This window comes from Ictidomys tridecemlineatus, chromosome 7 (assembly GCF_052094955.1).
Source record: "Ictidomys tridecemlineatus isolate mIctTri1 chromosome 7, mIctTri1.hap1, whole genome shotgun sequence".
Taxonomy (NCBI): domain Eukaryota; kingdom Metazoa; phylum Chordata; class Mammalia; order Rodentia; family Sciuridae; genus Ictidomys; species Ictidomys tridecemlineatus.
The window spans coordinates 158,853,865-158,880,278 of record NC_135483.1 but is presented as its reverse complement, the minus strand read 5'-3'; positions in this window follow the sequence as shown (position 1 = coordinate 158,880,278).

The window sequence follows — 26,414 nt, the reverse complement described above, 5'->3', positions numbered from 1 at the left end:
TCCTTTATTTATACCTTTTTCCCCCTCTCAGCCTCTTATAATCATTTTTTTTCAATTTTTCAATAGAGATTATATTCCATACTTTATTCTAGTTATACTTCTTGGTACCCATGGTTATAAAATCATTTTTAAAATCCCATCCCAGTTTTGTGAATAATCTTGGTTTGTATCTGCCTTGTGATTTATGAGCATGTATATACTATATATTTGAATAACACTTGAAATGAAATCTCAAATATTTATTTGCAAAGTTTTTTTTAAATTTTTTATCTTACAGAGAATATATTTATGCTACAGTTTTCTTTTTACCCAAATGAGATTTTTTTGTGATAAAGAATATGTAACACAAAACATTTATTAACCACTTTTAAGTAAGCAGTTCAGTGACCTGAAGTACCTCAGTGCTGTGCAACCATCATCACCTTAGTCCTATTCCTGATACAATACTTTCTATCCTTTATTCCCAGCCACATCATTTCTGTTCTTATAAATGCAACAATTCTGATACCTCATATTAGTAAATTAATAGAGTATTTACCCCTTTTTGAGGGAGAGCTTGTGGTACTGGGATTCAACTCAGGGATACTTGACCATTGAGCCATATCCCCAGCCCTATTTTATATTTTAGAGACAGGGTCTCACTGAATTGCTTAGCACCTTGCTTTTTATAAGACTGGCTTTGTATGTACTCATGATACTCCTGCCTCAGCCTCCCAAACTTCTGGGATTACAGGCATGTGCCACTTCACCCAGCCAGTATAGTATTTGCTTCCATATTTACTTCATTTTATTTCTCCACACAACGATTAATAGGTGCTTATGTAGCTTTCAGATTTTGTGGATTGCTGCCTGATGTTACTATGAAATTTCTCTCCCGAGTCTCTGCTTCCTATGCTTCCTGCAAGTGGAATTGCTAGACTCTAGGTTAGTTCCATTTTTATTTTTTTTTTTGGGGGGGGAACCTCCACACTGTTTTCTGTGTTACTAAGTGCTATGCTGTTTGACCCCCTTCCCAGAAACACTCAGATTCCAATATCTCCATATCTTTGCCAACACTTGTTATTTTCAGACCACTGCTTTTGATTTTAATAATAGCCATCTTAATAAGTGTTATGTGTTATCTACCTTTGGCTTTGATTTACAATTCCTTAATAACAATTTCTTTTTTTGTGCATATTGGTACATTTTTATCTACTTTGGATAAATATCTATTCAAATCCTCTGTGTGTTTCTGATTCAATTTTTCATTTTATGACTGTTGAGTTGCAGAGGTTCTTTGTGTGTTCTTTGTGTACATTTAGCAGATACACAATTTGCCGGTATTTTTTTTTTTACCATCACCTGAGTTTCCTTTTCCTCTGTTTGTGTTGATACACAAAAGTTTTTCCTTAGAATATTAATGAAATCCAACTTATGTATTTTTTATTGCTTGAATTTTTTGTATTATATACAAGAAACCACTGCCCAATCCACTCCTGTGATGCTCTTCTATGTTTATTTCTAAGAATTTCAGAGCTTTGGCTCTTCTGTTTAGATTTTTTATACTTTTTGAACTAATTTTTGTTTATCTTGCAAGGTTGGGTCCAATTTTATTTTTTTCATGTGATTATACACTTTTCATAGTATCATTTATTAAAAAGTTGGTATCTTTCTCCTTTGAATGATTTGGACCTTTTGGTTGAAAATAATTTAACAATATATTTAAGGATATAATCCCAAATTTCTTCCCTTGGTCTATATGGCTGGTTTTGTACCAGTATTGTACTGTTTTTATTACTACAGTTTAAATAAATTGTATTTATTCTTCAGTCATAGAAGAGCATCACTTTAGTGGTGTGGATTGTTATAACGATCCTACTTCATACCATTTTCTTGATGTTAATGCTGGAAACATTTGTGCTGCCTGGAATTAATACCAGCAATATGTTTTCTTTTCACTTATAGGATCTCAGTACTTCTATTTCTTTCTGTACTCCCCCCTCTTTTTTTTCAAATTCAATTGTTCTCCATTTCTAATTCAATATTTTATCCAGAATTTTAAAAGTATTTATTGTACATTCACAGCAACTTATTCATAATATTTCTGGAAATGATAGAATATATGTATTATTTGAAGAGTTCCAACTAACAAATCAAAATTTTAAAAACTTCAGTAAGTCATCAGAAAATATAGTATATCAAGATCCAAAGATTCATTGGACAGTAAACAATATTTAATTATCTGCTTTTAATATATGCTTCAAATAAAAATTTAACGTCACATTATATATATATGTATATATACATATATACATAATGACATGAAATAGTTTATCACTCATTCTCATATTGAAAGTATATTTGTATTTAAAGCATGTATTTGTTATAGAGGATGAACTCTGCTCTGTTTTCTTCATGAACGAAATGAACTGTTCTTTGTTAGACTGTACCTTAGTCACCTCCAATTCTATAAGCTTTATGAAAATACAAAGAGTATTTTAGAGACTAATATCAGTGATAGTATCTTTTAAGATTATTTTCATCTATATAAATTGATCTAAAATCATCTTCATTGGAATTCAAAATGATTCAACATTCATTTGGTATTATCAGAAATTGAAAAGTTAAACTAGAAAATAAAACAAAATATTTAATTTTCATTTCTCAGGAAAAATAAGTTGATGTCTAAGATGTTCCATAATTCTCCCAATATTTGTCAATCAAAAAGTCTGTTCAGGGGCTGGGGTTGTGTCTCAGTGGTAGAGCACTTGCCTAGCATGTGCAAGGATCTAGGTTCCATCCTCAGCACCACATAAAAATAAATAAATAAAATAAAAGATATTGTGTCCAACTATAATTAAAAAATAAAATATTTTTAAAAAGTCAGTTTAGCTTTATACCACAAGTTATCATATCTCTGATTGTATATAAGATATGTTGATACCAAATTCACACCTTCATACATGTATTTTGTAGAGGTGTATTAAGAATTGTAATGCAAAAAAGAAATAATAATAATAATAATAATAATAATAATAGTAATAATAGAGCTCATGTATACTGGCATAAATTGGAGTGAACATACTTTATATAGTTATGAAAAATGGTGTTGTGAATGGATAATTATGATTGTAATGCATTCCACTATTGTCATGTATGTAAGAAAATTTTTTAAAAAAAGTCAGTTCAGGCAATGACATTAGGACTATATAGAATTGTCAAAAAATTATAATTTCCTGTATCAAGGAAGATTAACCAAGAAGTTATGAGCTTTAAAACAAGTCCTCAGCATTTTCATGGATAGGCAGTTTTGCAAGAGAAGAGAAAACACAGGATTCAGATATTGTCATCCCTGGCCCTCCAGGAATAGCCCAAGTCTTCTCTTGCTAATGGAGTGCATAGCACCTCCATCCTATGTTTCCCTCATGTACGCAGACTTTTTGGAACCAACATTTGACCCAAGTATCCCTCTCCTCTGACTATACCCAAGGACTTAAAAACAGCATACAACAGAGACACAGCCACATCAATATTTATAGCAGCCAATTCACAATAGATAAACTGTGGAATCAACCTCCATGTCCTTCAATAGATGAATAGATTTTAAAAATATGGCATATAAACACAATGGAATATTACTCAGCAATAAAAGAGAATAAAATCATGGCATTTGTAGGCAAATGGATGGAGTTAGAGAAGATAATGCTAAGTGAAGTTAGCCAATCCCAAAAAACGAAATGCTGAATGTTTTCTCTGATATAAGAAGACTGATTAGTAGTGTGGTAGGGAGAGGGAGCATGGGAGGAACAGAGGAACTCTAGTTAGGGCTGAAGGGTGGGAAGGGAAGGGAGGGGACATGGGGTTGGATATGATGGTGGAATGTGATGGACATTATTATCCGAAATACATGTATGAAGAGATGAATTGGTGTGAGTATACTTTGTATACAACCAGAGATATGAAAAATTGTGCTGTATATGTGTAATAAGAATTGTAATGCATTCTGCTATCACATATAAATAAAAAAATTATAAATAAAACAGCAGAATGAACTGCCTAGGATTCACTGCCCAGAAGAAAAACTGTGTTTTAAAAATATGAACAAAAAAAAAATAAGGATAAAAGAGTAACTATGAATGACTTCCTCTGTGTTGAAATTTTTAAAACAGAGTGATCCTTTACTTTCCACATATTTGAAACTCTAAAGTGCTGGTTCTACAAATAGACATATTATAGTAGATAATATCTCAATCTTCTACATATTAAAAAAATTTTTAAAAAGTATCATAAAGCTCTGACCTCATGAAGTCTAAAAATTTCTCAAGTATGTATAGGGTATTTTTTAAGGAAGTTTGATTTTCTGATATCGATGTATGTCCTGATTTAGTCAATGAATTATAATGAGACAAAATCAGTTTGTTTTTCAATAAAACAATGAAATTATATATGTTGGAAGGTAATCTACTAACAAAAATGATAGCCATATACTACAAAAAATAAAAATTTATTTCTCAAAAGAATTTAGCATTTCAAATATTTCAAAAACATTTTCTTTTGAAGCAACATGTTCACAATTTTGAAATTCCTCTCTAATTTTGCCAGTCATTGTTGATGTCATTTAACAAACTTACAACATCCAGTGTTTAACTTTTATTTCAAGTTATTAATCAACTAGGTCATTACTTAATAATATATCATGCATTCTTCTTTATCTCTAATTGTGTATTATTTTTCTTGGAATATAAAATCAATGACAATAAAAAACATTATAGAAAACTTTAAGACAATGCTGTTTGTTTCAGGCCAAAACCAAATCTATATTAGGTTGCTGCAAATAGCCAGTTCTCTTGTCTCCAAATATAAATTGTAAAGAAATTTCATTAATTATGATACATTATAACTATTCCATCCTGTTATGATACAGCACAGTAAAAATTAGTATTAATAATCAGTGTTTCTTGTCTTTATTTTTCTTTCATTATTCAGTAGACGAAAATAACTTAAAAACATTTTTCTACAATTACCATGACACAGTAAATTTAATTTTATTTTTATCAATGAAGTATTATCTTATTGAGCATAATTTAATAGCTATTATTTTTCTTCATTTACTTGCCATATAATAGTAATATACAGCTATGAAATAATTCAAAGACAACAGGAAATATAATTAAATTTTTTTTAAAAAAAGCTCTTTTCCGTCCCCTGGTTGCCAAATCTTCATTGTAGCATATAACAGTTTTGTATGAGTTCAAAATTGTTACACACACAGAAACACATACATGTATAATTTTTTGAACAAAAAGAAATTTGCTTTCTGTACTTAGCCTTTTACCCCTTAATATATTTTAAGTCTACATTGTATCAACAAGCTTGATCCATTTTAAAAATTGATCTCAGTCCATTTCTTGACTATATGTATATAGATAGATAGATAGATAGATAGATAGATAGATAGATATAGATATAGATATGGAATATATATTCCTTTGAAGTGAAACAAGCTCTAAATGGCTTACTTATGCTATTTTTACAAAAATAAAACAGAAAGCAAGATTTTCACATCTTAAGTACTTGTCTAATTTCATTATTTCTTTCTTAAGACTATTTCATGTAAACCACTTTGGCTTATACTCTGTTGCCTGTCCTGGTAGCAGTTTATTCTATTCAAGGAACAATGGGTAAGGTGTTTTGAAATTAAGTTTATAGAATCACATTCTTTGTGTATAGATTGATATTCCATTGGCAGGCAGGTTTTTTCTAATTTTTAGGAAATTAAAAGTAGTCTCATGTATATATTTGCTTAGAGAAATATTTTAAATATAAACGCCCTTTAACTTTTCTGTTTAGATAACAGATAGCAGTATATAATAAAGAAGAAATGTATGAATATTGCAGAATCTTCTCTTTCAAAAATGCTCCTATTCTTCATATTTCTGTAAAAAGGATTCTATAATTTGCTTCCACTGATTTGCTGTGTGATAGTATTTTCCCTCTTTGGGGGATAAATGCTATCTAACCTGAAAGGAAACATTGATCCTTAATTTTAATACATAAAAATGATTCAAGAGAAATATTTATTTCTAAAATTTTCATTAAATTATATATTAAAATATGTAGCATTAAATTTTAAATGGTAGGAGGTAAAATTACATTACATAATGCTCATGAATGGGTAACACATTTGGAATCTCCATTTCATTTGTTTTAATCTAAAAATATATTACTTCTTTAATTTACTTCATTTGGGACATATATTTCATTTGTTTTAGTGTAAAATATATATTACTTCCTTAATTTACTTCTAAAACTCTAACCTTACCCCTTCTAAAAGCCCCAGATGTCAGATACGCCCTAGTTTTTTCGTAAATGAAGGCTTCTATAAGTATAAAAATTTAACACAATATTCAGAGAGGATGATTTAAAAACAGTGTTTATCACCTTTGGCATCTTCCTCCTAAGAGTTGAGATGGCAAAACTTATGAATTGACTGATTTGTTAAATAATGATATAATGGCACAGGATGAAATAGAAAAATTGATCTTTTTTTTTTGCATAGCTGGAAATAAAGACTATACATTGTGTTTTCAAATGCCACTCTCACTGAATTAGCTCATATTCTAAAGAGGTGCATATCCGTAGCCATGGCTTCTTGTTTCCAGGGATTTGAAAACAAATGGGATTCCACTAATATTTAAAGAATATAAAATAAATCTTATAGTAAAATTTTCAGAACAGAAGGATTACATAGTTATTTCATGTATTTTTTAAGGTCTATCAAGAGGTCATTTAGACAGTATCCTACTGTTTAAGAATCATCTATCTTCATTTACATTTTATTTCACTTCTCCCATTCTATCTCAGTACTTATCACCATAATTATCTTGTAATGTTTTTTGACACCTAGAGGAAGGAGAGGAGAGAAGGTGTCAGTAGCAATATATAGACATAAATTCTACTAAAGTTTCCATTTTAAGTTGACATGACAAAGGCAATTTGAACATTTTAAACTGCTTATTGTAAGAAACATCTTAATATATATGAAAACATCCAAAGAAACTATAGGGAATATGTTGAAACGTTATAAAAGTCTCACCTTTTGGAGCTTGATAATGTTTTTCTTGTATTATATTGACTTTACATTAAGAAAATTTAAATAGTACACAAGTCACTGTTTTATGATTTGTGGCTGAAGAAACAATCCCACCTTTTTGGGAAATATCATGTCTTATGTGCTTGCAAGATTGATATTTGCTTTTTAGTTCACCAGCTCATTCTAGTTTAATGGACATCTAACGCATGAAATAAAATGTGTATCTTTTTGTTGACCCAAAATCTGTCTCTGTAAATTTTGCCCATTGTTTCAATTTCTGTTGAAATACTCAAAGCCAGAATGGAACCAATTTTGTGAGATAATCTTTCAAATAGTTGGAGAAAACTATCAATTCTTCTGGCTTAATCTCTTCTCTAAATAAATCTTCTTTTCTGTCAATTATTATTCACCTGACATAAATTCAAGTTTCCTTATCAAGTTAGACTTTATCATTTCAAGAAATTCAAACTATCCCCATGTCTCTGTAATGTAATATGAAATTTTATTATAACAATTTTTATCTAAATTACTCTGTGTGCTACTGTAGTATAAATTGACATCTAGGGAAGTTTTTTGTAATGTTTATCATACATTTTATTCAGTTTTTATATTGCTGTGACAAAAGATCTAATAAGAACAATAGAGTTTTACTTTTAGAGTAGTAAAAGTGTATTTGATGCTGCAGGTTACAGAGGTTTCTGTTCACTGACAGATGACATCATCTGGGCTCAAAGTGAGGCAGAACTTCCTGGTGCTAAGGGAGCAGAGAAATCTTTGCCCACCAGGAAAAAAAATATAAACCTCAAAGGCAGACCCCCAGTGACCTAACACCTCTAGTCACATCCCACATGCTTACATTTACCACCCACTTAACCCCTGAAGTGGGATTAATGAATTGATTATATTAAAGCAAATCATTTTATTTCTAAACTTTCTAGCATTTTCTCAGACATGAGATTTGGGGGACATGTCATATCTAAATCTCAACAATACAGCATTATATGTTTTCTCACTTTCAAAACACATACTATCTAGTATAAATTATAGCATTTAAAATTTAGGTTTCCTTACAGAAATTGTATGTGTTTGATGTCATCATATCTGAGAAAATTTTTAAAAATATGTATATTTAAATCAAATACAATGAAAATAAAGACCTGTTCTTTTAAAATAAAATATATAAAAGTCATGGAGTTTTTTTTTTTTTTTTTTTACCCAAAAGTAGAATAAAGGAGGATTGCAGGTGAAAATCATTCCAAAGGGGTGAAAGTCTTGATTTTTGTAAAAGCTTTAGGATTTCATAATTAAGGCTGCTTACGCAACTAGAACTTGTTATTTTCTGATGTTTTTAAGAGGCAGGAGAGAGAGAGAGAGAGAGAGAGAGAGAGAGAGAGAGAGAGAGAGAGAGAGAGAATTTTTTAATGCTTATCTTTTTAGTTTTCGGTGGACACAACATCTTTGTTTGTATGTGGTGCCAGGCGAGCATGCTACCACTTGGGCCACATCCCCAGGCCCTTTTCTGATTTTTTTGGTCTTTTTATTTTTAATTTCTTTTAGTTGTAGGTGGTTATATTATTATTATTATTATTATTATTATTATTATTATTATTATTATTATTTGTGGTGCTGAGAATCGAACCTAGTGCCTCACATGTTAGGCAAGTGCTCACCACAGAGCTACAACCCTAGCCCCTTTTGGTGATGTTTGAATGTTGAAAATAAAAGTATAACCAAAAGAATCATTTGGTGTATGAACAAAGGTTAGATTTGCAGAATGAAGCTACAGATTTCAATCCTAACATAATTTATCTATTTCATCAACACCAATAAATACATGAAATTCAATGAGCCTTACTTTCCTCAATTGCAAAGCCATCAAAGTCTGAGCTGACCTTCTTTCTTGACCAGGTCCTTAAAATAATTTTGAAATGTAAAGATTCAATGCCCCCAAATCCATGTAGTAAGTAAAATAATGAAATACTATGGTGATTGTCATCATCTAATATACTTAACTATGATGTCTTTTTTTTATTTTTTTATTGGTTGTTCAAAACATTACAAAGCTCTTGACATATCATATTTCATACATTAGATTCAAGTGGGTTATGAACTCCCATTTTTACCCCAAATACAGATTGCAGAATCACATCAGTTACACATCCACATTTTTACATAATGGCGTATTAGTGTCTGTTGTATTCTGCTACCTTTCCTATCCTCTACTATCCCCCTCCCCTCCCCTCCCATCTTCTCTCTCTAACCCATCTACTGTAATTCATTTCTCTCCTTGTTTTTTTTCCCATTCCCCTCACAATATGTAATTTTGTATAACAATGAGGGTTTCCTTCCATTTCCATGCAATTTCCCTTTTCTCTCCCTTTCCCTCCCACCTCATGTCTCTGTTTAATGTTAATCTTTTCCTCCTGCTTTTCCTCCCTGCTGTGTTCTTAGTTGCTCTCATTATATCAAAGAAGAAATTTGGCATTTGTTTTTTAGGGATTGGCTAGCTTCACTTAGCATAATCTGCTCTAGTGCCATCCATTTCCCTGCAAATTCCATGATTTTGTCATTTTTAGTGCTGTGTAATACTCCATTGTGTATAAATGCCACATTTTTTTTTATCCATTCATCTATTGAAGGGCTTCTGGTTTGGTTCTACAGTCTAGCTATTGTGAATTGTGCTGCTATGAACATAGATGTGGTAGTATCCCTGTAGTATGCTCTTTTAAGGTCTTTAGGGAATAGTCCCAGAAGGGTAATAGCTGGGTCAAATGGTGGTTCCATTCCCAGCTTTCCCAGGAATCTCCATACTGCTTTCCAAATTAGCTGCACCAATTTGCAGTCCCGCCAGAATTGTACTAGAGTACCCTTTTCCCCACATCCTTGCCAGCACTTGTTGTTGTTTGACTTCATAATGGCTGCCAATCTTACTGGAGTGAGATGGTATCTTAGGGTGGTTTTGATTTGCATTTCTCTGACAGCTAGCATTTTTTGGTGAGCATTTTTTCATGTACTTGTTGATTGATTGTATGTCCTCCTCTGAGAAGTGTCTGTTCAGGTCCTTGGCCCATTTGTTGATTGGGATATTTGTTATCTTATTGTTTAATTTTTTGAGTTCTTTGTATACTCTGGAAATTAGGGCTCTATCTGAAGTGTGAGGAATAAAAATTTGTTCCCATGATGTAGGCTCCCTATTTACCTCTCTTATTGTTTCTCTTTCTGAGAAAAAACTGTTTAGTTTAAGTAAGTCCCATTTGTTGATTCTTGTTATTAACTCTTGTGCTATGGGTGTCCTATTAAGGAATTTTAAGCCTGACCCCACAATATGTAGATCAGAGCCAACTTTTTCTTCTATCAGACGCAGAGTCTCTGATTTGATATCTAGCTCCTTGATCCACTTTGAGTTAACTTTTGTGCATGGCGAGAGGAGGGGATTCAGTTTCATTTTGTTGCATATGGATTTCCAGTTTTCCCAGCACCATTTGTTGAAGATGCTATCCTTCCTCCATTGCATGCTTTTAGCCCCTTTATCAAATATAAGATAGTTATAACTTTGTGGATTAGTTTCTGTGTCCTCTATTTTGTACCATTGGTCTACCCACCTGTTTTGGTACCAGTACCATGCTGTTTTTGTTACTATTGCTCTGTAATATAGTTTGAAATCCGCTATCGCTATACCACCTGATTCACACTTCCTGCTTAGAGTTGCTTTTGCTATTCTGGGTCTTTTATTTTTCCATATGAATTTCATGATTGCTTTATCTATTTCTACAAGAAATGCCATTGGGATTTTGATTGGCATTGCATTAAACCTATAGAGAACTTTTGGTAATATCGCCATTTTGATGATGTTAGTTCTTCCTATCCATGAACAGGGTACATTTTTCCATCTTCTAAGATCTTCTATTTCTCTCTTTAGGGTTTTGTAGTTTTCATTGTATAACCATATGATAATCTCAATAGATGCAGAAAAAGCATTCGACAAAGTACAGCATCCCATTATGTTCAAAATATTAGAAAAACTAGGGATAACAGGAACTTACCTCAACATTGTAAAAGCTATCTATGCTAAGCCTCATGCTAGCATCATTCTGAATGGAGAAAAATTGAAAGCATTCCCTCTAAAATCTGGAACAAGACAAGGATGTCCTCTATCACCACTTCTATTCAATATAGTTCTGGAAACACTGGCCGAAGCAATTAGACAGATGAAAGAAATTAAAGGCATAAAAATAGGAAAAGAAGAACTTAAATTATCACTATTTGCGGACGACATGATTCTATACCTAGAAGACCCAAAAGGGTCTACAAAAAAAAAAAAAAACTACTAGAACTAATAAATGAATTCAGCAAAGTGGCAGGATATGAAATCAACATGCATAAATCAAAGGCATTTCTGTATATCAGCAACAAAACTTCTGAAAAGGAAATGAGGAAAAACACCCCATTCACAATATTCTCAAAAAAAAAATAAAATAAAATACTTGGGAATCAAACTAACAAAAGAGGTGAAAGACTATGATATCTTTTTGATAATTAATAATTGCTTTAGCCAGCTTTAAATTGCTATGACCAAAAGAACTGTCAAGAACAACACAGAGGAGGAAGTTTATTTTTTGGCTAATGATTTCAGAGAATTAGTCTATGGTTATCATACACCAAAGCTCTTGACTCAAAGTGAGGCAGCACATCATGGTGATAGGGCATGACAGAGGAAAGCAGCTCAGGATATGATACCCAGGGAGTAGAGAGAAAGAGAGAAAGAGAGAGGGGGGCGGGAGAGAGAGAGAGAGGAGAGACAGAGAGAGAGAGAGAGAGAGAGAGAGAGAGAGAGAGAGCGCTCTGCTCACCAGGTACAAAATCCAATCACTAAAGGCATAATCCCAGTGACCTACTTCTTTCAGTCACACCTACCTGCCTATTTTTTCCTGCCCAATCAATTCATATCAGTAGATTTAACTACTGATTAAGCTAAGACTCTCATAACCTTATTATTTCACCTCTGAAAATGCTTTCATTGTATTTCACATGGGCTCTTTGGGGATCTCATATCTATAAAATGACACTCATGAACCAAATATTTAAATTCTAAATATGCCACACGTGACTGATACTTTACAATACTTTCTATATTAAAGAATAAATTAGCAAAGTCAGTGAAAAGAGAAATGTTAGTGTGGCCAGAGGATAGGGGGATTTCCTTTATGGATTTCATTAACTTGTAATATTAAGAGTCTTATGTCTACATTTATTCTTATAAACTTAGTTGTATGCTTGCATGCTAAATGGACTGGAAAAAAATGAGAAGGCTGACTGTCATATACAATGTTTGTTTATGGGTATAAAAGACAATTTGGTTTATGCAAATTTAATTAATCCTCACCTAAAGCATACTGAGTGCCCTGGTAATTAATGTACTGGAAAAATGCACATAGGATTTCGAAACTATCCTGTACTACTGAGAAGTAACATTGTACTGTGATGCTATATTAATAAGTCACTTAGACAGCTTCCCAAAAGGATCAGGATCATACATTCTAACTTTAAAATGAGAATCAATTCCCAGAGTAGAATATGTCTTTATGATTTGAATTTTCTCTCACATTTTCTTCTTTGGCAATCTGTGAAACAACTTATGGATGAAAATTTGTATTTGAAGGAATCAGTATAATAGGGGAGGGAATCAGAAATAGATCATTCAAAATAAAATATCGAATTTACAGATAGCAGCATGCTATCAATTTCACTTGTGCTGTGCAATTATGCAATTTCTTCAGTAACGTTTTTATGAACTTGATGGGATTCTGATAACTCCCCTTAGCTAAGAGCGAGTAACTAATTGCTTTGCCTTCACTATACTGGCTGAAGGGTAAAAAGCTAAAACCCAATTTATCCAGTAATTGCTACATTCGTGAAAAACAGCATCAAAGCCTTGATGTGTTTTACTGTAGTCTCTTGGGAAGGCTCATGTCTAATTCTTATGCTGATATGGCTCATAATATAGTCCTCTGACTCTTCTATTTTCTCTTGCAATTACAAGGTTTCTTATTCCATTGTGAATATTCCTCTGAACTAAGATTAGCTTAACTGAGCTTCCTTTGAAAACTTGCCTACCCATCAAATGTGTCAGGCTAATGCATTCAGTAGCCACAGAAAATCAATGAACAGCACACTTTTCTGCTTCCTGCAATGATCAATAGGATTCACATAATGGGTGGAAAATTTTTAATCGTGACAACTCTGAATCTTCTTAACATAAATCTTCCCTGCATTATAACCTTTCCATTTCCCAGTTCTTGAATTTGCAGACTCCAAGTAACATCTCTATTGAAGATACATTATGAAGAGTAATATAATTAAAACTTCACACTTCAGTGATAATGAGTTTAGATCCCAAGGGACTATTTTCTGGGCAATGAGAAGTCTTATATATATTTTTCGGAAATCTAAAAACTGAAGATATTTTGTCAGATTGCAAATATTTATTTAAATTCATTTGTATTTGCCTATGTGAATGTTTAATAATTTCCTACTATACTAACATAAAGAATATAAAATTGTTACAAATATCAATTCAATCAACTAAATATTTTATTGACACTATATGAAATTATATTCACATATGCACATAGAGAGAAGTATACACTGCTATGATTTTTTAATAAATTAGAATTATCGAGTTATTTAAGGTTTTTGAAGCTGATTTATCTTTTTAGTTTTTCTAAGAATATATGCATCAAACATAAAGAATCAAAGAATCAAAGAGTCTTTGGATTTGTCATGCTCAACAGTGGAGTTTGGGTAAATAAAGAGAAACAAAGTTATATAAATAATTAAAGGTAAACTAAATGTGCTTAGAATTTAATCTTTCTATCATGAATTTATTATTTATAAACATATTTATTAATTGATAAGTTAATCCATCCCCCAAACAATGTCTTCCTTGTGTATTCCTGTGCTGAGTTAACTGTTGGGTACTAGACATCAAAGACAAAGGGGAGTTGTTGCTTTGAACTAATTTTACATTTACTTGAAGTGGAGAATTCTAATTGAGTGAAGCAAGCTTACATGTATTTTTAGCAAATACACATGAAATTAATTTTAGCATTCTCTTTTCTGCCAGAATATTAAATCCAAAAAAGAATATCTGTTTTGAAAGAGCAATTATATATTTGTTTAGTAGTTTCTTATTGTACTAACTTATAAAGAACATAAAATTATGTTACATATAAATCTCTGTAAATTTAATCAACTAAATATTATATTGATACTTCTATCTTGTTTTGAACTATTTCATGCTTTTAAAATAATTGAGCTAAATACATAAACAGTGTGACTATTATAACATCAGTTCAATCATTAAGAAAGTAGCTTAATACTTCCATATAAGCAAAAATTTTAAAACTCTTTATGCTGTCCTTTCAGTCTAAAATAGAGTGAGTCAGAGCTAGTGATGAAAGGGCAGGTGATTAATGCAGTAGATTTTTTTGTCTTATATGTGAAAAAGTAGGAACAAAAATTACTGCCCTTAATAAGAATAAATCAAAGTTAAAATAGGCCCCAATACGGTTCCTCCCACCTTACGTCACTTCAAGTTATCTTCTGTCACTGGTGCTGAGCAATCTTTATAGGATGGCATTCATCAGAACTGTCTACTGAACATCCACAGGGGTAGGAGTGTTATTATCAGCTATCCCCAGAGCAGCACACAGTTCAGTTTCTAATTTTAGATTATTTAAATATAAAACACAGTTTTGAGGGTGAATTCTATTGCACCTCTAAGAATATAGCAAATCTATTGTTATTAACAGGATTAAAAAAATATTCACCCTTCCATTCAATATGGTAGGTATCCTGTCACTCAGACATTTGGATATCTTATACTTGCCATGAATTATGGAGCCACAGACTTCACTTTGGCCTTTTCTTATAATGCATCTAATTCAGTAGTTATTCAATTCCCTTCTCTTTTTACGACTTCAGTAACCTGTGGGGATAGAAAGAATTGCCAACAAATCCAAATGTGAAATATTGAAAGGTCAAAGCTGTAAAAAACTCTACTCAATTTTTAAGAATATCTTAGCTCCTAAATTCTGCTACTACTGAATATTCAAGTATTAAAAATAATAAAAGTACTTAATACTTGTTCTAACAACTAAGATAGCAGGTTATCAATGGATATCTTATATTTTTGTAAACCTGAGAATTTCTATTTTCCTATAAAAATGTGTTAAGTACACTTTTTCTTATTCTTATTTGTTCCCACTTTTAATGTACCTTTATTAGCTTATACTTGAATGAGGAAAAATTCTGTACATTCATTTTTATCTACACTTCTCATTTGAGAAATTGGTAACAAAATCTCTACTGTTAAATATTTTTATCAAATTAAATATTTTTAACTTTGGTCACATTCCTCCCTTTCTAACAGTTTGAGACTGTTAGATTGATATTTTTTATCTGCAAAATTAGCCATTAAGTGAGTTATCATTAACAGCCTTTCCAACTCTGAAATTTCTCACATCTTTTGTATTTGAATGAAGCCTGCAATGTCCTTGAAATCATTTCTTGAAATTAAATGTGAAGGTTTGTTCACCCTCTTCTTCTGATGTCTGTCCATTTGCCCAAGTTAATATTCTCTTCCAAGAGTTCACAGTCTTAGATCTCTTGTGGTTTCTGGTTAGCAGGACTAGCCTCCATTATCATTGGGGAAAATTTATTCTCTACTTTCTATGCCCCAAGGACCTGGAAGCCTCCTATATTTACCACTTCTCTAAAAGCAGATTCATTGTGCCTTCAAAGATGTTATTTCTCCAACTTAATAAATTTAATCTACAAAAATGTATTAATGAATGTAGAATAAATTACTTGCAGGCTAATGATATTGATTCAGCTTTACTTTGACTTGCTAAGTAAAGTAATTTCACCTTTATTTTATCGACTTGCAATAGTTATATAATTTTTTATATAATTTTGCTTATTAAATGTCTTGAAGAAAAATATGGTATAAGAAAAGGTATTACATATGTATAATTTACATTTTATTTGTGTGTGTATATAAGGTATTTTATATGCTATATATCATATACTATTACCATTTTCCTGAGGTCACTTGATTTTATGCATATTATAAATCAGTTGTTACCTGGTGATTAATTTGTTCCCCTTTTATTACCCCAAATTTCCCTATCTAGGAAACAAATTTTATCATTAGCTCCCTATTACTTCTTTTATATGCAATTCGGCTTACAGTTCTCATAGGTAATTACATAGACTAAAATCATAAAATTAATTTCTCAGCATATGTTTGGAATAAGACATTTATATTAGTTCACTTCTCATCAAAAGAAACATAAAAACTGGGCACAGTGCCACACCCTGTAATCCAGCAACTTGGGAGACTGAGACAGGAGGATCACAAATTCAAAGCCAGCCTCAACAACTTAATGAAGCCCTAAAATACTTAGGGCAACTCTGTTACAAAATATAAGAAAGGCAGGGGATGTCACTCAGTGGTTAGGTACCCTTGGATTCAGTTCCTGTTCAAAACCAAAACAAAATAAACAAACAAACAAAAAGCAAAAGAAAGGACAAAAAATCATAAAAGTTTCTGTGATATGAATCACCTTCCTTAGATTATATATATGTATACACACACACCCCTATCTTGAAGAAAAAAACAAAAACAAACATCTTCCTGTAAATGGCTGAAAAGCAAACAAAACGATTTTACTTGATGGTTGAATGCAAAAGAATGATTGAGGGATTCTTTTTAATTTGTGTCCTCTAAACTAAAATGAAGAAAATACATGACTTTCACTGAATATTCTGTTAAGCAATTTACCATGTATTTTGGCCAAATTTAGTGGAGGATTACTGTAATTATGCCCTGCATATGCTATTCTGACCTTAGCGGCATGGCACAAAAATCCATTGATATTCTCTGTTGCCCCCCACACAAAACAACAACAACAACAACAAAATACATGCTACATGAATCTAAAAATGCCTATTAGTCTATTATCTGTGAAAAATGTATATTGTTACATGTTTTGTATACAGAAAAAGTAGTTGTTGGGGTGAAATACCTCTTTGGAAAGAAACAAAATAACCAACATTTTATATGTAACTTTGAAAACATTATTTTTTTCCTGATGAATGAGTCATTATGTGGGCCTACTGAAACTTATCTTCCCACATGCTTTTTAACACACATAAATAGTTTCCTAGTAATAGAGGATGCATATGTTTCAGATTGATCAATTTGCTGAATGTTAATCCAATGATGAACACCATTTCCTTCCTTGCAAAATTGTTTCCTGTCGATGTCTAAAGTCTCCTAATGGCTAATCATCTCTAAAAGCTACATTTTCCCAACCATGTAAACCTCTTTATACAGATTCAGAACTTTAGTAAACCATAATGTAAAAAAAAAAAAAATCCAGTGCTCTATTTTAAGTAATCTTTTATTCTTTTTTTTTCAAGCATATATTACATGATGGTTTTAAAACAGGTATTGTCAAACTTTATATATATCTCCCCCAGGAAATTGCCAAGTAATATAAATATGACCCATTGGATCCTAGAAAGGAAAACAAGACAATATTTTGCAAGCTACTATATATTTAATTTTTGTTCAGGCACTAACCAATGACATAATGCTAGATTATTGGGAAAAATAATAAAACAAAATCTCCCGTTTTAAAACACCTCAAATACATATCCTAGTTTAATACTGCAGAGTGAACAGGAACACTGAGCACAAATCACATGCAAGTTACTTTTTTAATAGAACTGCATGTAAATAGCACCACAAAATAGCCCAGGACTTGAGGGGGTTTGAACATTTTCATGTCAATACATGTACCTCCTAACATTTTCTCTTTTGACATTCGGTTCAAGATTATGTATTCTAGATTTTAAAAAAGAAGCATTTGTATTTGTCCTAGAAGGAAAGGAAAAATAGGGATAATAGAGGGGAATCTATATATCCAATGTACACTTCTTACTTTATTCATTACTAAGCCTCCGTCTACTTTGTTGAAATCTGCCTGTATCTAAATATCTTGGTATTTTTCAATCCAAGTACTCTGCTACACTGAAATTTTTATTAGAATTGGCTTCTTATTTCTCATATTTCTCAAAATGAAACAGCTCAGTTTCTAGTTGTTCAATCCATGGACACCAGCATGTCTAATTGTGTACAGTCTTCATGCAGTGGCAGAGTGGTCCAGCTCGTCCTCACAGCCACATCTTTCTTATCCTTTACATTCCAGGTCTGAGAGTTAATCACATTCACTCTATACATCCATGATAAAATAATAAATGATTTATCTTAGGAACAATGGATGTGGTACACCATTATCAACCATCTATTTGCTGTGAAATTATTTACTGGAAAATCTTGTAAAAATTAGCTGGTTGTATTTTTTATTATTTTTATGAGTTGAGTTATCTCTCTGGAGAATGGTTATGAAACTGCCCAGATGATACCTAGGGATTTTGCTGTGGATGCTTAACAATGTACAAAGTACCTTTCAGGGAATAACTATATTCTTGGTGGTCAATTTATTGCTCAAGTGTCTGACCTATGACCAATTTCCCTCTCATAAGAAACTTCTCTATAATAACAGATGGCTTTTGTATTATCTGTGTCCAGTTCATTCCCACCAAGAGAGTGAATCTGTAGGAGAGCCTTCCCCAGAAAAGACATTAGGTTTGATTGTGTCCATCAGGTACCACAAACAGGAGGTGACTCAAAAGGCACATGAAATAATAGAACAGACACACACACACACACACACACACACACACACACACACACACACTAGAAATTCCAGACAGGAGAGGGCAAGAAGGCAGAGCTTTTAAAAATAGGGCTATTCCTCTGATAACAAACAATAGAAGAGCAAGAAATAGAGAGAGGAAGAGAAGAAGATGTGAGGGCCAATGCACTTACTGGGGCCCATGGCAATACACAGGTTTCCATTGGGCAGGGAAGAACACTGCAATTACTGGTTTTAGAAAAGACATAAGATCCTCAATATCAAACTATGTCTGGGTCCTTCCAACCTTGAAGCACACTTGTGCAGTCCATGCAGCTTGTGCAGATCAGTGGGTGTATCAAAATCTGAACAATGAGAAGATGGTCATCAGGAGGCAGAGTTATTATGAAGTTATAAAACCACCCTGAGAAACAGAAAAGTTGGAGAAATGGAAGCAGTGTAATAGATGGCTAAATCTTGCTTCTAAAATGAGAAAGTTAAACCTCTAATCAAAATGGATGCTGAAAAAAAGCAGTATAAAATTATAAGAAATTCACTATAGGTCCTATGTCATGTACGTTTTGAGAAGGGGAATGAGAAATAAAGTAAGATATATCCCAAATGAAGGTATCATGTCTTAACCCAATAGTGGACGTTTAAAAAGTGCGTGCCAGTAATGGAAACCTACTAGGAAAAGACACATGAAAAGAAAGTAGAAGTTAGTAGTGCTGAAGCTATTAAGTGTGCTGATATTGATTCCAGAGAGCTATTCCTAGCTGTAATCATTTGGCAAAGATACTTAAACTTCCTGATTTAGAAAAAAAAATTAGTCAATAGTTGGAAAAGAAAATGATATTTTTAAGGGATATAATATTCCCTCTTTCACAGAGAAATCAGTTGTCATAGTTTTATCAAAATTTCAAATGGCCTATATAAGAAATATAGGCACACCCCCTATGATTTATCATAGTAAAATTAGTGGAGACTATTTTAATGTCAAAATAGATGCAACCTTTCAGATATATATTAGCCATAAATTTCACACCCCATTAAATGACCCCCAGTTCCTCATAAGGGTAATGCCAGGCTGAAGAAAAAGAAGAGGGGAGGGAACATACCATGGCCAGTCTCTGCAGAGGAACTTTATATAGATCATCCAAAAAACTGAAACAAATGGTTGAAATACAATGGAAAGACTTATAATAACCTATTTTAAGATATTATACATAGATATGAGTAAATATTGTTGTTTTAAGTAAGTTTTATATGTAATAAATTATAATATAGTTAAAATATATAATCATATGGTACATACTACAAAGGAGTATGATAAATGAATAAGTAAAATTGAAATGATTATTTAGTCAATGATATGAACATATCTTACTAAATGTGGAGGAAGGGAGATGAAGTAAATTTGTGCATAGATAATGGAATATTCAAAAGAAATAATACATTATTCACTGATTTAACAAATAATAAATGCTATTAAAGCTCATCAGTATAAATGTAAAATTATTTTGTAGGATTTTCTTCTAGTTTATAATCACTTATTATAACTTTTTTTGAGCAACAAACATTCTAATTTATAAAATTCCAAAATTCTGATTCAATTCCTCCCCATTCAGCCCCCCAAAAGCAGAAGAGTATGGTCCCATATGTCATTTAGGTTTTACATGAAATTAATATCACTGAAAGTCAAAATTTTGACTGATTTACAAATATTTGCATGGAAGATCTTCTTTGTGAATTAAAAATGTACAAATTGAGTATTACAATTCACAGAACAAATATGACACAAATAATTTTTTCCTTACCAATATTCTGGAAAGAATTAGCAGAAAGTTTAAAGTTAGTATTTATTAGCAAGTAAGAATGTTTTAAAATAATTGCTACCTTTTAAACTTAATAGCTAAAATTTATCATATAAAATATTAACTATCAAATATTTTGTCAATTGCATTGTTCATTGCTTAAATGTAAAAAACAACTCATTCACATTTGAAGAGTGTTAGCTCTATTAAATTTGAATTTAAAATTAGATGTACTATTTTTTGGAAAATAATCAGTATTTCTTTAAGAAATTCTAACAAGAGATTAGCTGATTATTAACATCAAAGATAAATATATATATATATTAATAAATCTAAAATGTTTCAAAGTATATTGTATTTAAAAATATCTACTGCCAGTAGGGATTTTCAAACATAGCCTATGTTCGTAAAACAGAAGATAGTAATAAAAAGTAAGTTTGATAATATTTATGTATAAAACATATAGAATATTTGCCCATATAAAGTAACTGCAAGAAGTAATAACCACACTATGAAGGAGTTTACTGTAAAGTCCCTGGGCACCAGGACATGAAGTTGTTACTACAGATTGCTCCCTTGTGCCAATAGCCATCCTTACAGTCTTCTGAGTCAAAATCAGCATAAAAATAACCCTTTGCTTCCTTCTTAGTAAAATCCAGTTAGTATATAGTATGCCTGAAAAAATACAGTTCCAATATGATTTTAGTAGTTATGAATATTTGGATATTAGTAAATTTTAAAAAATCATATATTGCACTATAAAATTTGGGAGTCATAAATAATGTTTTGATAAAATGCAAAACACAGAAGGTTGAAGCAGGGGATATGTGATACATTTTGATTGAATAAACATGTCATCATCTCTCTTCCATGATAAAACAGTGAATTCTTCCCCCCTTGTATTTCTCAGTGTGAACTGAAAAGCTAAGCTCAGCAAAGCATATTTTCATGGATTTGTGAAGCAAAGAAAAAATATTTTCCAACTGAGTTAAGGTCAGGCTAAACTAGCAGTCAACCAAAAGATAAAATTTGATAGATTTGCCATGAGAAGTCCTCTATTCACAACTTTCTTCTAGTGCCTCTGACCTTCTCTTGAGCATGGAACTCTCTCTTGCAGAATTGCTACTTTTTGAATTAATAATTCCTTCCATGAATACAAAATATTTCTGACAAATTTATTATCTTTTAATCCATAAAGTATTCTTCCAAGTACTTATGTATGCTAAAGTATTGACATGAATTTACTAATGCACAAAAGTGAGGTTATTGGGATTAGGAAGTCTAAGAAGATTCAGTACCTGAAGGTATAAAGCAGTATAAATTGAGTAAGGAGAAATTAGCAGAAAATGTAAATAAAAATAAAGGAAAACATGACAGCTTTTCTCCCTCCTGATTCCCTCCTTCCTCCTTCTCTCTCATATATGTTTAATATAGTACATTATAAAATATTTTTTTCATTCTTAGTTAAGTGATTGTGAACCATAGCAGCAAGCCTTATGCCCCATTTAAAAAGACATTGGGGGACAATCTAAGAGGAAAATGGCAGTGATGAATAATTCTCCTGATGTCTCTATTTTCAGATGCTCTTTATAAATTTTACTCCTGGTCCCTCTGCCAACTATGACTCATAGTTACTTCTCTGTTTTTTTGGCTTTTTTTTTTTTTTTTTTTTTTGGAGGTGGAATAGATTTTCATCCTATGCTCATAATGTCATTGAAGAAGTGCTTGTTTGGGAGGAGAGGCAGCCTTTAAGTTCCACATAACAGGAATTTTGACATATTGCATGTACAATTTGTGTGACCTTCAGTTAACATTCTATGCATTATCTCACTTACTGGTCCTTACCAAATTTTATTCTTGGGTAAGAATTTTAATCACTGAGGAAAAAATAAGAACTATCTAATCATTTTAACAACAGGGAAAAAATAAGAAATAGTTACAACATGTCCGTGGCCATACAGCCAAAAAGTGAAAACGTTGTTTGAAACCAACATGGTCATTGACTGAAATCCCTGTATTGTTCTGCTTCTGTGAAATCTATACAATTGAGAAAAACAAAAACTGTTTATTGTCACCTGTTAAGTAAGACTGATGATACATACCTTGTCATATCCATATCCTCTTCTGAGCAACCTCTGGTTTTCTTTGTTTGTTGCACTATGGAGTCACAAATCTGGTTTCATGATGACTGTTATGCTAACACACACACACACACACACACACACACACACACACGCACAAACAATTTGAGAAATCCCTGGAGGATGTTGATAGTGTGCTGAGCTTGCAGCTGGAGCTTATCTTCACAGACAGGCATGTGTACTGTGCAAATTATAACTTCTTTTACTGTTTCCTTTGTTTAAAAATATCACAATTTCTTTTATTTTAAACAGTTGTAAATCTTGTTTTTATGTTTACTACTCACATGGAATAATCAACCAACATAGGTCTGAATGGAAATGATAGGTCAAATATTATGATCAGAGTTAAAATCATTAGCTATTGGAAAAGAATAATGGGAGAAGGCTTTTTCAGGGAATTAATGCACCACAGTATGTCATAAATAATACTGATGTTCTACCTCAGTTATGAGACATGGGTGAAGTCTATAGACAGGACTGCAACTTCAAATGTGCAAAACCTGCTGAGTCACTGGTCCTATCAGAAACACAGGGAAAAACATGGAATCACAGAGATTTCTAAATAAGATTGAGTAGTCAGAAGAAAATACGTAAGGCTTCCATAAACTTTGACATACAAAGAAATATTAAGTAAGAAGTAACCCAAACTATCATACAAGGTGGATACTGGGAGATTGAAGAATATCTTCAGTCTAAGGGATATACTTTATTTAGTCATTCTCTGTTGGAATGGTACAATACCAGAGAAATTTTACTACAAACTTATATTTAGCTAAATGAGTTTTAAATCATAAAAAACATAAATAGGTATGTTTGCTCTTTTAAAAAGAAAAATATAAACAACAGAGTTAAAGAAAAAAAGAGAGTCTCTAATATTTGCAAAAATGCATTTCTACTTTTTTATTTTTGTGTTCTTGTACCTAAAGAAAGTCTCAAATTCCTACTGACTGATGAATCTGGTAAATATACAGTCAACAAGCAGGAACAAATAGAGAATATGCTATGAATATTGAAAATCAATTAAAATCCAATGCATACATATATTGTGAATATTCTGATATGATAACAACTAATTGAATTTAAAAGTATTAAATGTATTAAATTACTTAAATAGTATGTCAAGGTTGAATTAGATCTTCGAAAAAAGTATATTCAAACCATAACCCCCATAATCTTAATATGACCATATTTGATGTCTTTATGTATGTAGTTACCTGAATTGATCACTATCCAATGAAAACAGGAATAAAAACATCAGATTGTAACACATTAGTATGTTATTTGGTATTTTTGGCATTCACCATTAAAATATTGACATGTATAAATATGTCAATAAAAGTCTTAAAAATAAATACAAAAGAAAATATAGAAAGAGACAAGATATCCAACTTGACTTGGAACAATTTCAAATTTGGACTAATTCCTCTACTAGACAGGTTTCCTAATGAGTCCTAAAAACTGAACCAGTGTGGGGCACTGGTAGAAATCCAGGAAAACAGACCTGGAAAACAGAAATAGAGAAGAGGGAAAAAGATAAGAGAGTTAATTTTTTAAATCATCTTTATGTAGGGACTATAAATACTGATTAGCTAGTGATCTTGACTGAAAATAAGCAATAACAAAAATATCAATCACTTTAAAATTTTATCATTTCTTTATAGTGAGCATAATTTCCTCTCTTTCAACTTTTTAAAGATATATGGTATATTATTGCTAAATCATATTCACTTTGATGTGCCACAGAACATCAGACTTTCTTCTTCCTCTTAGAGAATAGCTGTGTACTTCCTTTCTGAACATTCCTCTATTCTCTTCCTTCTACTCTCCCCAATCTCTGATAAGGACCCTTTGATACTCAATATTTATGAGATCAATTATTTTATGAGCAAGTTTATTTCTTGTCTTTCTGTGTCTGACTTATTTCATTTAACATCTTTCAGGCCTATCTCTGTTATAAATAACATGATTTGTTGATTTATAATTGTGGCTGAATAGTATCCCATTGTGTATACATGCCACATTTTCTTTATCCATTTATCTATTAATGAAGATCTAAGTTGATATTGTATCCTGGCTATTGTAAATAGTGCTATCAGAATATTGAAACTTTTGCATATTCTGTTTCTAATTTCTTCTCCTGTTTCTTTTTATGGATTGACATAGCCATTATCATATTGTACAGAAATGGTGATAGTTGGTATTTTTGGCATTCACCATTAAATATGAAGTTTTAATATTGATGCAAGATTCACTTCAAAATAATTTTATCGAATTAAATTAAGATTGCTTTTTCTATTAATTTGCAATTTTCAAATTCTCTCTATCACATGATACTTTCTTCCTCATTAATATTTATTCTACTTCCTTCCCTCAATTATCTTCACAATTTTAAAAAATTCTTATTTAATGACTTCTATAAAGTATGCTGGATTATTTTAAACTTTAATATTTTTCTAATAATATACAAAATTTTATGCATACCCTTCTCAAATCAACTTACTCTATCCCACTAATTTATTTGTTTGCTTGTTTTGGTACTAAGGCATGAACCCCAGTTTGCTTAACCACCAAGCCACATTCTCAGCCCTTTTTTATTTTTTATTTAGAGACAGGGTCTTGCTGAGTTGCTAAGTGCCTTGCTAAGTCATTGAATCTGGCCTGAATTTAAGATCCTCCTGCCTCTGCCGGGATTACAGGAGTGCACCATGGGACCTGGTTATCCCATTCGGTTTGTTAACACTATATTGATATAACAATTATTTTTCCCATGATTACTTTGTGTTTTCTAATTTGCTTTTACTTTGATGAAATGATTAGTTATTTTACTCTTTACTATTAGTATTTTCTGCAGAGTAGAACATGCACTACTTATTCATTGTAGTGTAATGCCCATTATAAATATAATTTTAGAATGAAACATATTGACTGTTGTGTATCATGCCTACAATAGTCATCTGAAGGAAAATGGGTGTGTTACTATACTATATGGATGATAATATATGAAATGCCCATCTCTATTTTTATCTAACTCTTTGGTAGAATAGTAAAATTTAAAGTGAGAAAGGAGAGAGATGACAACATGACAAAATGTCAATGAAGATGAAAGACCCATGATAGAAAGCTGAACTCACAAGCTGAGTCATGAGGAAGTTATATAATAGGTAACCTCTCTAATATCTGCAGGCACATTGCTTTTCTGGCACTCTGAAGGCTTGAGTTAAAAAAAAAAATATTTGAGGTTTCTATCTCAGTAACTGAGCATATGAGAAGATCTGTCAGTCCCATCCTCTCTCCTTGGGAGGGACTTATTTGTGCAGTAAAGATTAAGTTTAAGGAATCATGCATTTTTGGAGGCTGGGTCAACCCATGATTTTCAGGTTACAGATGCTTAGATCTGAAGCTCAGCAATGAATATAAAGTTAAATAACTCTTAGATTATATGATACATTTGCAATATGCTTAATACATAAAGTTATATTGTACTCAATTTTTCATTTTACTCTGATATAATTTTTATTTTTTTTCTTTTATACATGGAGAGAGTCCAAATATTATAATTGATATCAATTTGTTATCAATCTAAAATTGATTTCCAGTGTAACAATCTCATCCCATGTGCAGT